A 12,186-nucleotide genomic window follows, 5' to 3' on the forward strand; every position below is an offset into this window, starting at 1 on the left:
TTATTTTCCATGCTGAGCATTTTTCGTGCGATTAATGTATTTTTTGTTTTCCCAATTTTCTTCTTCTTCGTGCTCTCTTGATACCCTCCCCTTATTTCTTCCTAATGTAATATTACACCAAGACAGGTGTGGTATCATGCCAATGACACATGGTATTCTATACATTTCATTCTTCTCCAAATCTAAATGATGCAATCTAGAAAGGTTACAAAATGAACATGGCAAATCTTTTATTTCAGTGCCAATTAAAGTATCTAGATTTTTCATCTTTTTCTGGAATTTTCGGAAATTTCTCAAGGCTTGAGCATCCAAATAGACCAAGTCTTTCCAGTGAGGCCAAATTAATAACTGTAGAAAATTTTTATGCTTGGGGTACTTTTCAGCATTCAATATTTTAAGTTTAGATAAAAAACAAATAAACTGTGAACTGACACTAAATTACTGCATCCTTTGAAAGAAAATTCTTCTAAAGTTTGAAGATTATACACGTCAGGTATCTATTTCAAAGAATCACTGTAATCAAAATTCAAAACTTTCAAGGTGATTGACATCTAGAGAAAAAACAAACAAACAAATAAAATAAATAAGCAAACTAAAATAAAACCAAATAAACCTTATCAAAAATTTACAAACATACAAAATCATAAAAATGAATTTAGTACGCTTACCTTGGATAAGCTATCCAACTTGGGTAACATGTAGAGATAGTCAGTCAACTTGAGTATGGAAAGCTTTTTTGGATCAAAATTAGAAAAAAAAAACTTTGAAGGAATAACATGAATTAATTAAAATACATTTATTAAAAAAAGTCTTTAATAAACTCGAGTAAAAAAAACTATTACATACTTGATTATCTTCTAAAACTTTAACTATATCCTTGTAGAATTATAATCTACTATGCTTTCTAGGCATTTCTGATAATTTTACTCGATATATATCTTTGCCCATGCCCTCCATTAGATCATATAATGTTATTTTATGAGAGATTTTTCAACCAACATTCCAATATAATATTTCATACAACTCCCATAATGAGCTTGAAGTATATCTGTAACTTTCCATGAATTATATCCTTTAAAATAACAAGCAATATCAAGAAAAACTCTTTGCACATCTTCTCCCAAAGTATCAAAACTAACCTGAAGTATCTTATATATTTTATTATCAAAAACTTTTTCATATTGATCCATTGCAGATTCCCACAGTTCTAAATCTTTTCCAAACAAATTATAACCTATAATTTCTAAAGCCAACAGAAGTTCAAAAGCATAAATTATTTATTGCACAGGTTAAAACATTCTCATACCTTGGGTTGACAATATCTATTTTAAAAGCTTTCCAATGAAACAAATCTAAGGACCCTTCCTTATTTAAACCTTGTACCTCATATGTTCTTTCAATGTCATGAAGTGTCAGCAAATGTTTGTCCCGTGTTGTAATAATGATTTTGCTTCCAAGATGAAACCAATAAGATTTTTCCACAATAGCTATCAACATCATCTAGAATCAAAAGAACTTTCATTTGATTGAGTCTAATACTTTGTTTTTGTGAAATTCCTCCCTTAACACCTATTATCTGGACTCCTTCCTTTCTTAATATCTTACAAAGTTGATTGTTTCAAAGATACACCAACCCATATTTTTGTGAAATTTCTCTCACTTTTTCAAGAAAACACACACCTTCAAAATTGTCATCAATCAAGATATAAAGAGCAAGAGTAAGTGATGTTTTCCTATGCCACCAATTTCATGTATCCCTACCATGTGAATTCGATCAGTAGAATCCATTTCCAAAAGAAAAATTACTTTTGACTGATGGTTGACATTATTTTATATGCATGCATAATGTATTTTTTATTTCCGTACTGAGTATTTTTCATGCGATTAATGGATTTTTTTACCGTGCAGAGCATTTCTCGTGCATTGCACGAGTCATTCATTAGTAGCTTTCTATAATAAAATGAAGTTTGAATGCTTTTTTATTTTAGTATGAGGTACAAGGTTTAAATTATGAAGGATCCTTAGATTTGTTTCATTGGAAATCTTTTAAAATAGAATATTATCAACCCAAAGTATGAGAATGTTTTAACCCGTGTAGTAACTTATGCTTCTAGACTTCCATTGGCTTTGGAAGTTATAGGTTCTAATTTGTTTGGAAAAGATTTAAAACAGTGAAAATCTGCAATGAATCAATATGAAAATATTTTTGATAATAAAATACGTAAGATACTTCATGTTAGTTTTAATACTTTGGGAGAAGACGTACAAAGTGTTTTTCTTGATATTGCTTGTTGTTTTAAAGGATATAATTTCTGGAAAGTTACAAATATACTTCAAGCTCATTATCAGAGTTATATGAAATATCATATTGGATGTTGGTTGAAAAATCTCTCATAAAGAATGATCAATTCAAAATAACATTACATGATCTAACAGAGGACATGGGCAAAGATATATATCAAGAAAAATTGTCAGAAATGCCTGGAAAGCATAGTAAATTATGGTTCTACAAGGATATAGTTAAAGTTTTAGAAGATAATCAAGTAAGTAATAGTTTTTTTTTTTACTTAAATTTATTAGAGACTTTTTTTAACATATATTTTGATTCATTCATGTTTTTACTTTTGTATGATGAAAGGAAACTAGTGCCATTGAAATCATACATTTGGAATATCCTTCATTTAGAAAGGAAGGAAGTGAAGATCGATTGGAAAAAGAGAAAAATGATGATGTAGAAGTAAAATAGGATGGATCAGCTTTTAAAGTTTAAACAGATAAAAAATCTCAAAACACTTATCATAAAAAATTGTCATTTTTCCAATGGTCCCAAATATCTTTCAAATAGTTTAAAAATATTTGAATGGAGGAGATATCCATCGAGATATTTTTTCTCTAATTTTGATCCAGAAAAGCTTTCCTTACTCAAGTTATCTGATTATCTCTACATATCACCCAAGTTGGATAGTTTATCCAAGGTAAGCGTACTAAATTTATTTTTATGGTTTTGTATGTTTATAAACTCATGATCAGGTTTATTTTGTTTTATTTTAGTTTGTTCATTAATTTTATTTGTTTGTTTGTTTTTTCTCTTGATGTTGATCACTTTAAAAGTTTTGAATTTTGATTACAATGATTCTTTGAAAGAGATAGCTGATTTGTCTAATCTTCAAACTTTAAAAGAATTTTTTTTCAAAAAATGTAGTAATTTAATCTTGGTTCACAGTTTCAGTTGATTTTTTATCTAAACTTAAAATATTGAATGCTGAAGAATATCCCAAACTCAGAAGTTTTTCACCTGTTATTAATTTGGCCTCACTAAAAATACTCAGTCTATCTGAATGCTCAAGCATTTGAGAAATTTTTAGAAATTCTAAAAAAAGATGGAAAAAATCTAAAAGCGCTTACTTTGATTGGTACTGGAAATGTTCATTTTGTAACCTTTTTAAATTGTGGTATTTGTATTTGGAGGAGAATGAAATGTATAGAATACCAAGTGTCATTGGCATGATGCCACGCCTGTTTGAATGTGATAGAGTTAAGAGAAAATAAGAGAAGGGTATCAGGAGAGCAAGAAGAGGGGCTTCATGGAATACTCACTCATTCCCTCCCCTCTTCACATATATATCATCTTTCTCTCAGAAACAACAATTTGTTATATGACTTTTTTTTCCACTAGCTGTTGCATGGTTTTTAATCTGAATGTGTTAGACCTAAGAGGCAATAATTTCACAGTCTTTCCTGAATGCATCCAATAATTTCGCATTCTATGACATCTCAATGTGGATGATTGTGAGCATTTTCAGGAGATTAGAGGGATTCCACCAAACTTGAAAGAGTTCTCAGCATTAAATTGCAAATCATTAAGCCAGAGGGGCACAAGTGTGTTACTCAATCAGGTATTGTTACTTTTTAATCATTAAGAATGCAGATGACATCATAATTCATATTAAATTAATAATGTATGGTAAACTATTACTTCTGCATTATGAATGAATGACAGCAAGTGCACGAGGGTAAAAGCACCCACTTTGTGATGCCAGGTGAAAGCATTCCAAGGTGGTTTGAGTGGTGCAGCAGTGGACCTTCTATTTCTTTCTGGTTTCGTGGCACCGAATTCCCTTCCAAATCTCTTTGCATTGCAATTCTACTCAAACATGACATCCATTCCCCACCACTTCAAGTAAAACCCATTGTGACCATCAATGGCAACCAAGTTTCACATGGATTTGGAAGACCAATGGATCAAATGTCTATTTTTAATATGAACAAACATTTTGATTATAAAGAAATACATTTTGAAAGAGGATGGAATCATGCGAAGCTTTCATATAAAGTATATGGGAGATATTTAATTGCAAAAGAGATGGGAATGCACATATTGAAGCAAGAGAGTAGTAGTACAATGGAAGATATTCGATTCACTGATCCATACAAAATGACACAAGTAATTATAATGATGATCATGCTCTCAACAGCATTCCCCAACCATAAGAAGCAGCCCTTGCTCCTCTAAACATGCATTTGTTTGTGGACATTGCTATTTCTAACACACACACTTTCTGGATAATAACTGTCAATTACGAAAGAAGGTAGGGAGGATTCAATATTAGCATCCGCATAGCTATATGGTTGTCACCACTTGTGTATGTCATAGTGTTTTTTTGTAAGAACCGGAGTTAATCGAACCAGTTAATTAAGTGGTCATATTGCCCGGTGCTACGCGAAAAAAAGTAAAAATGATCAAAAACCTTAGAAAAACAGTAGAAATGGAAAACCGGATGTTAATTTTAAAGGTTTGGCCCGAAGTTGGGCCAAACGGCCTAAAAATGCTAACGGGTTGAACCGAGCCCAATTTAGACCCAAGTCCAACATATATAAAGGTTCATTTAATGAACCCTAGCCTCATAAACACACACACACACTTCAGAAATTGAGAAAGGGAGGAGAGGAAGAAGAAAACATTTTCACCTCAATCTTCCCAAGCTCATATCTTGAGCTATAGAGCTTCGATTTACGTGCCATCGACGGCTACGTGTTCCTTGTGAAGAGATCTATAAAACCCATCCAAGAAACTCTAGAGTTAAGCTCGAAATCCTCCCAGTTCTTCTCTCCAAAATTTTGGGTACCTAGGGTTTTTTATTAAGTGAGTTTTTGTGATTATTGATGTTTAGGTTCACTCTAACCCTTGCTTAGCTTTGGGTTTTGCCATCCAAATCTATTGAGAAAGGTAAGAGGCTTTGACCTCTTGTGAAATTTTAATTTATGTTTAGCCCTAGGTTGATTTTGTGGTGATTTATATGTATATAGCTTGATTATTGTGAGTTTGGGGCTTGTTGGTGCTTGTTGGAGCTACATTGGTGGTTGGATTTTGGTTGAAAGCTCATTTGGTTCATATTGGGAATCGGCCAAGGTATGGTTTCGATTTTCTCTATGTAGTATATAATATTCATGGACACTTAGGCTAGTGAACCATAAGATAGGATTGGATTTGAATGGTTGATGAGTGGTTTAATGATATTATATGATGATGTTTGATGAAATGATGATTTTGAGTTTGGTATTGATGATTAAAAGTGATATAATGAGGATTATTGATTTGTGAAGTTGAGGAGTGAATTATGTTGATAAATGTGATATTGGTGTTGATTGATTGGTAATGTAGTTGGAAAATTGTTAATGAAGATGACATATGAGATATATTGATATTGATGTGGTGGATGAGAAAAAATGTGGTAAATTGGTGTAAGATGACATAGAGGGTTGATTTTGATGAAAGGTGGAGGTTGGGAATGGCTTGGTTTGGTTTTGGTTGTGTTTTGCAAAGTAATTGTGAAAATTGTGATTTTGGGTAAAAGAGGAATTTTGCAAACTTTGTTTGATCATAACTTTTGCCTTGATTTTCAAAATTCATTGAAATTTATTTAGAATTAAAGATCTTTGAAAACCCTTTAAATCGGTATAAAGTTTGTAAAATTTGGAATTTCGTAGAGGAAGTTATGATCATTCAAACATTGATGTTGAAAATTGGAAATTCTGCAAAGTTACAGAATTCTGAGTTTTCTGGTATGTGCGCACGCACAGCCTTGTGCGTACGCATACTCTGCGTAAATGGTGACATGTGCGTATGCACAAACCTATGCGTCTGCACACGCAGAGGTAGGCAATCTGCTTGCAGCGCTGGCACAACTTGTGCGCGCGCACACTAATGGAAAGTTATAACCTGTGAGTACGCATAGACCTGTGCGCACACACACGTTGGGGAGGCCAATCTGTTGGGAGCGCTGGCACAGATTGTGCGAGTGAATAGACCCTTTTATGTTTTGACACCTGTGCGTACGCACACCCCTGTACATACGCACACTTTTAAAAATTTTATGGGCGCGCACACGCACACCCCTGTGCGGACGCTCACGCTCTGTTTCTCAAATTTTGCTTTGTTTTCAACTATTTCTTCTTCCCAACAAGGTTGTAAGCTTCTATAACACCTTTTTAAGACTTTTGGACATATTTTTTGGGTGCTCAAATATGGGAAATGGTTTAAGGATTTTAGACACTATTATTTGAAAAAGTTAGCAAACGGAGTACTAGGTTTCTATTGTTTTGGGGAAGGCTTGATGATGTATAATGAATGATTGATGAATGAGATACGAAAGCAAGGAACTGAGATGTGAATAAACAGTGGTTGAAAAGAGTCGAGGACTCTGAATGAAGTGATGGATCCATCTTGTGCAAAAAAAAATGTTTTGAAAACCACTGTATCACTTTTTATTGAGATTATGAGATGCTATGTACCCGGCAGGAGCCGAGGTTGGATCCTGCCTGTCAATGCAGCGGCGGTGGCATAAGGGCGGTGGTTCGTCCTGCTTGCGCTTAGATGTGAGGTCGGTGGCAATAGATCCCGCTCACATCCCTTCAGATCATCAGAGCGTACATGCGCAAAACCCTGAATAATGATCCGAGCACTATATCTCGGGTTCCCACACCATGAATCCGAAGGGCAACATCTCCATGGAGATGTGTCGGGTTGGCAGTTGAACCGACAATGTGATATCACAGCCAGTAGGGCAGGCATTCATTATATGCATTTTCTACCTGTTTATATGCTTTCCCGACTTGATATTGTTCTCCCTATCTGTTTAACATGTCTAATTGCTACTTGTATTAATTGTTGTATATGCCTTTACTTGTATTTTACTTGTATTGTATAAACTTGTGCTTTTACTGGAGTTGAGGAGGTTCGAAAGGCGGTGGCAATGGGATCGCATGGCGGATTGGTTGGTGAAGACTGTGGGATAGCGATGTTTGACTAGAGTAAAAATTCCCTAAGATAGATTACCCTGTTATGGTTCTACGGCTTAAGTTGTATTAAGGAATTACATATTATGCTATTTTGGTTTAGTATGCTTTAAGTTTGGATTCTTGTGATGGATATGGAGTCTAGGATTGCCTTTGGCGTCCCGGAATCTTATATCCTACATCACTGTGAACTGTTACCATACTGAGAACCTCCAGTTCTCATACCATATTTCTGTTGTGTTTTTCAGATGTAGGTCGTAACCCACCTCGGTGAGTTGTCTGGTTGGTGACAGAAGTGGAGGATTCGGATATTTCTTTTGAGCCTTTGATGTATTTTGAACATGTCTCTCACTTTTGTATTTCGTTTCGCCTAGAGGCTTGTGTTTGAGGGAACAAAACTTGTATAAGCTGTTTTTACTGTCTGGTTTCATATATGGTCTGTATCTGGCTAGTCGGCTTAAACTCCGTGAGTCTTGGCTAGCTTCTTATGATATTATATTATTATACTATGGTGTTTTGTTATTCTATACATGTTTCTTATGCTTTAAAGTTAGTAGCTTCGTTAGTACGTTTCGTGCTTTTGAAATCCATATTTTGAGTGATATTCTTCATCAGGCTTCTAGATATTATTAATTTCTTCTATATAAGATATGTATAACCTTAGAACTGTCATAACCTTTGATTAACTTTTGCTTTATGACGCGAGGTAAGGCTTAGGCTAATTAGGGTGTTACATTTTTTATTAAGGTAAGTGTGATGCTTCCCTTGCTTCTGCTTGTTTGATTAACTATGAAATTGAGATGACCATTCAATATGTTACTTGCTACTTTGAGCAACTTTTTTGTATCATACATTTATATATTGAATGATTCTGAATTCGTAGCACAATGCAATTGCAAAGCAAATAGATAACCCTGTTGCCCATGGTCAATTTGAAGCTTTATTCTTTGCTTTATCTTAACTCATTGAGTTATAGGTAAGAAGATGAATGTTTTTGAATCTTGATTTTTGTGGCACAGGAGAAACACATTATGTTGCATCAATCAATATAGGCCAAGCTTGCTGCATTCCCATTTCTAAGAAACGAGCCTTCATTTTGGTACATTAAGCAACAATTTATATGATATTGATTCATTCTGAAATTAACAGAGGACTAGGAGTAAAGTGCCTCCATCCTTATTATTATGAACCTGGCATGTGCCGGGTTTTTTTATTATCCGACCTATGCTTTTCAAATGTATGAGAAGCATGGTTGATGTGAAGAATGTGGATGTGGACTGGTCATTGAAATGTTGGTTATTATAAAATCCATTCATGAATGAAATTTTTTTCTTCCCTTGAATGGATCGAACGTGGTGCCAATTTCAAGTTAGGAAGGTTGAAATTAAAATTCATCTTTAATATTAGTAGTTGCGATAGCAAGCATGCATGTCATTCGTTGTAATTCTCTCTGCATTATTGTGTTGTACATAAACAACTTAGAGGATTTTAGTTGTTATTTTTAGCATGCATCCTAACATGGCCTTTACTCATTTTGTTCAAATTGCTAAATTTTTATAATATGAGGTAGATACTGTTTTTAAATTTGGCAATTATCTGTAAATGTGCAGCAACAACTTATTTGATATATAGATGCAGAGAATAACTATGTATAGGTTTATTCTTGTTCATGTAGCACAATGATGAAAGTGAGTTTGGAGCGGTGAATTTGTGTGTGCTCTCGTAGAAATGAGTGAAAAAAAATTGAACGAGAGGCAAGAGAATGATCGAGAGAAAAAGTCTAGAAGCCAACTACAATATAAGTTAGCTCAAATCTGTTTTTTTTTTTTAATAACAGATCTGTTTTTTAACTAGTTGGCTCCACTTCTAATTGATTCTCTAGCAAAACTCGATAACAAATTAATTCCTAGCAAATAAGTTTAACACTACCAATTTGGACAACATTAAATTAAGAGCTATGGATAATTATTTATTAATAATATATTAAAAGAGAGCTAAAGGTAATTTTTAAATTTATTCTTAGCCTCCTAGATTTTTAACATGATGTCATGTTAGCTTAAGTGGCTCTAGATCTATTGTTAGCTTTTTACTCCTCTTTCTTCATATCTCCTCTTTTTTCATATGTCTCATTATTTATTTTTTACACCTTAAGGTCCCATTAAATTTATCAAACGTTACAAGGAATAAAATCAATGTCAATCTCACTTTAAGGTCCATTAAAATTATAAAACGTTATACCTAATAAAGGTCCAACTAAAATCAATGTAAATTCCACCTTAAGTTCTCATTAAAATTATGAAATGTTACACCTAATAAAATTTAATGTACAAAAAAAAATTAAAATTCCACTAAAATGATCAAATGTTACAAGAAATAAAAAATAAACGTATAAATTTTTTTAAACTTCCACTAAAATTAGGATAACCAATCAATTTTAAATGTAATCAATTGTAATATTAGTTTTAAAATGTAACTAATGAATACAATTAAAAATAACATAATTATATATTATATAATCAGATATTACAAGGATAACTACAACGTTTATTTTAATGGTCACAAATAACAAAGAACAATTTAAACATATATACATCTAAATACATATTTTTTATTTTTTTTATATAATCAAATATTACAATGGTAACCATAACAGACACTTTAATGATTACAAATAACAACTTCTATCTTTGTATTATACCATAGAATTCTCATTGTGTTTTTATCTACACATAATAATCTATCTTATATAATATTATAGGATTCTTTTTTAACCTTAATTTGTTTATATTCTCTGAAGGTTGTGGTAGGGTTAGAGAAGGGGGTTGAATCTATGCCTTCCTTTTACGTTGCTGTTATTATGCTTTTAAACAAACTTTCAATTCTGATTCTGTTTGTACTTAGCAGCAGAAATTTATGAGACAATTTATTTTTGTCTCATGAATATCAGAAAACAGAACACAGCAGAAAAGAGAAAAGCTAACACCAGCATATATCCTGGTTCGGTTGCCTTGTGCTATGCAACCTACGTCCAGTCTCCTCCAACACAATGGAGGAATTTCCACTATAGTTAACAGTATTACATATACCAATTTTACACTCAAGTTCTAACCTAACTTGACATTGGCTATGCTAATACCTAACTATTCAATCTTAGTGCTAACCCAACTAAGAAAGGGATACCTTACAGGTACAAGACACTTAACCAACCTAAAGAAATCAGAAAATAACTCTAGGCTTTTCTCTCAAGTGTATCACTCAGCCTTTTTTCACTCATGGTTTTTACTTGAGCTTTCTCACAATGCCTTTTCTCACAAGAAATTACAGAAAGATAAACATAGAAAAGTACATCACAATTTGTAAAACATGAAGGAGATTGACTTCATCAACAGCCTCTTCGCTATGTGCAAAACCAGATTTGCAAACCTACAGTTCTTCAGTATTGGCTGAATACTTCTTTGAAAGAAAGCATTATCCAAGTAGAGAAACTTCTTTGTAGAACACAACTCATCAAACTCTGGTTTTCTCTCCTTGGTTCTGAATGAGTAGAAAGCTTCTTTTTATCTCCTTGTATGTTCCTTGGTTGCTCACCCTAGGTCAACTTCTTGAGCACTGAGCTTCACCAACCCAACCGTTCATTTTTTCTCATTAAACATCAGAGTGGAAACTTTGCTTCTGACTTCTCTATCTTGACCGAAAGCCATAATACAGCAACCACAAAAGTCTTCCAATGGTCAACCGAATCTGAACCCCATACACAGCAAATTAGGGCAGAGAGCAACTTTCCCTTGTATGCCATTTTTGGACTTGTAGATAGTTGGGAAGAAGAGAAGAAGATATGATGCATGTAAAAAGAAATGAGTTATCTTTAACCTAAGCATGATTTGGTTTGAAATGGTTGAATAGACTTCTGAGTTTCAAGCTAGGACTTTCTCTTTCTTATTTCTTTGATGATCACCTTAGGGAAGAAGCTTTCTCTTTCTCTTTCTCACTTTTCTGAGTTTGTGATTTGACATGGTCAGAGAGGAGAGGAACGTTGCTTGTGATGTGAGATCAAGTTTGGAGGGAATTGAAATCAACTCGGGCTTGGATCAGACATCCATTAAGCAACTCGTTTGATTTTGGTTGTTTCTTTTGGGCTTTGTTTGTTTAACCAGCCCACCAGTCTTGTTTTATTTTCCATTTCATTTGGGCTATAATTCAAATTTTGGCCTGCAACATTTTATAAATAATTAGTAATATGCAATTAAAATTAATCAACATTAATTTTTTATTTTGCCAAAAATAATGTTTGTCATCACTAATTAATTTAGTTAATTTCTTAACTCAACAATCTCCTCCTTGATGACAAACATATTTAAGCAATAACCAAAAGGAATTAAATTTTAGTAAGGTTAGAAAACTTCTCTTTAAATGATGTTTATGTTGCACCCCCTGGATTTATGCTTCTTTTCTTTGTTCCTGTTTTGCATTTCATTTATAGATAGAATAACACAGAGCTACACATCTTTATCTTGACTAAGGGATTTTAAACACCCACAAAATTAGGCAGCAATATTTTCAACATTTGAAAACAAGTTTTAATGCAACAGTCAGACAGATATCACACAAGTAAATAATATTAGCTGTAGTAATGTTCATCAGTCCAAGTTCAAGCTCAATTACAACTCCCCCTTTTGTCATCAAGGGCGGAAAACAAGCAAGATTAACAAAAACAGTATCGTGAAACCTGCAGAAGAAGGTTAGAGCACAGTTCAAAGTACTAATTAAACAACCAAAAGTGCAGCAGTATTAGAGTTATTACAGTCATCCAAAAATAAACAGTTCAACAGTAGCAAAAGAAACAGAATTCATGAGACAAAAAGATCAGCAGCAATAGTTTTCATGAGACAA

General features: G+C 33.2%; 2 pseudogenes; one reads left to right on the forward strand and one right to left on the reverse strand.

The window, feature by feature from the left end:
- On the reverse strand, window positions 1–1,826 carry LOC107489900 (protein SUPPRESSOR OF npr1-1, CONSTITUTIVE 1-like; annotated as a pseudogene).
- A 61-nt stretch (window positions 1,827–1,887) lies between these two features.
- Window positions 1,888–6,874, forward strand: LOC110281566 (uncharacterized; annotated as a pseudogene).
- Window positions 6,875–12,186: the final 5,312 nt, after the last annotated feature.

This window comes from Arachis duranensis, chromosome 5 (genome assembly GCF_000817695.3).
Source record: "Arachis duranensis cultivar V14167 chromosome 5, aradu.V14167.gnm2.J7QH, whole genome shotgun sequence".
Lineage (NCBI taxonomy): Eukaryota > Viridiplantae > Streptophyta > Magnoliopsida > Fabales > Fabaceae > Arachis > Arachis duranensis.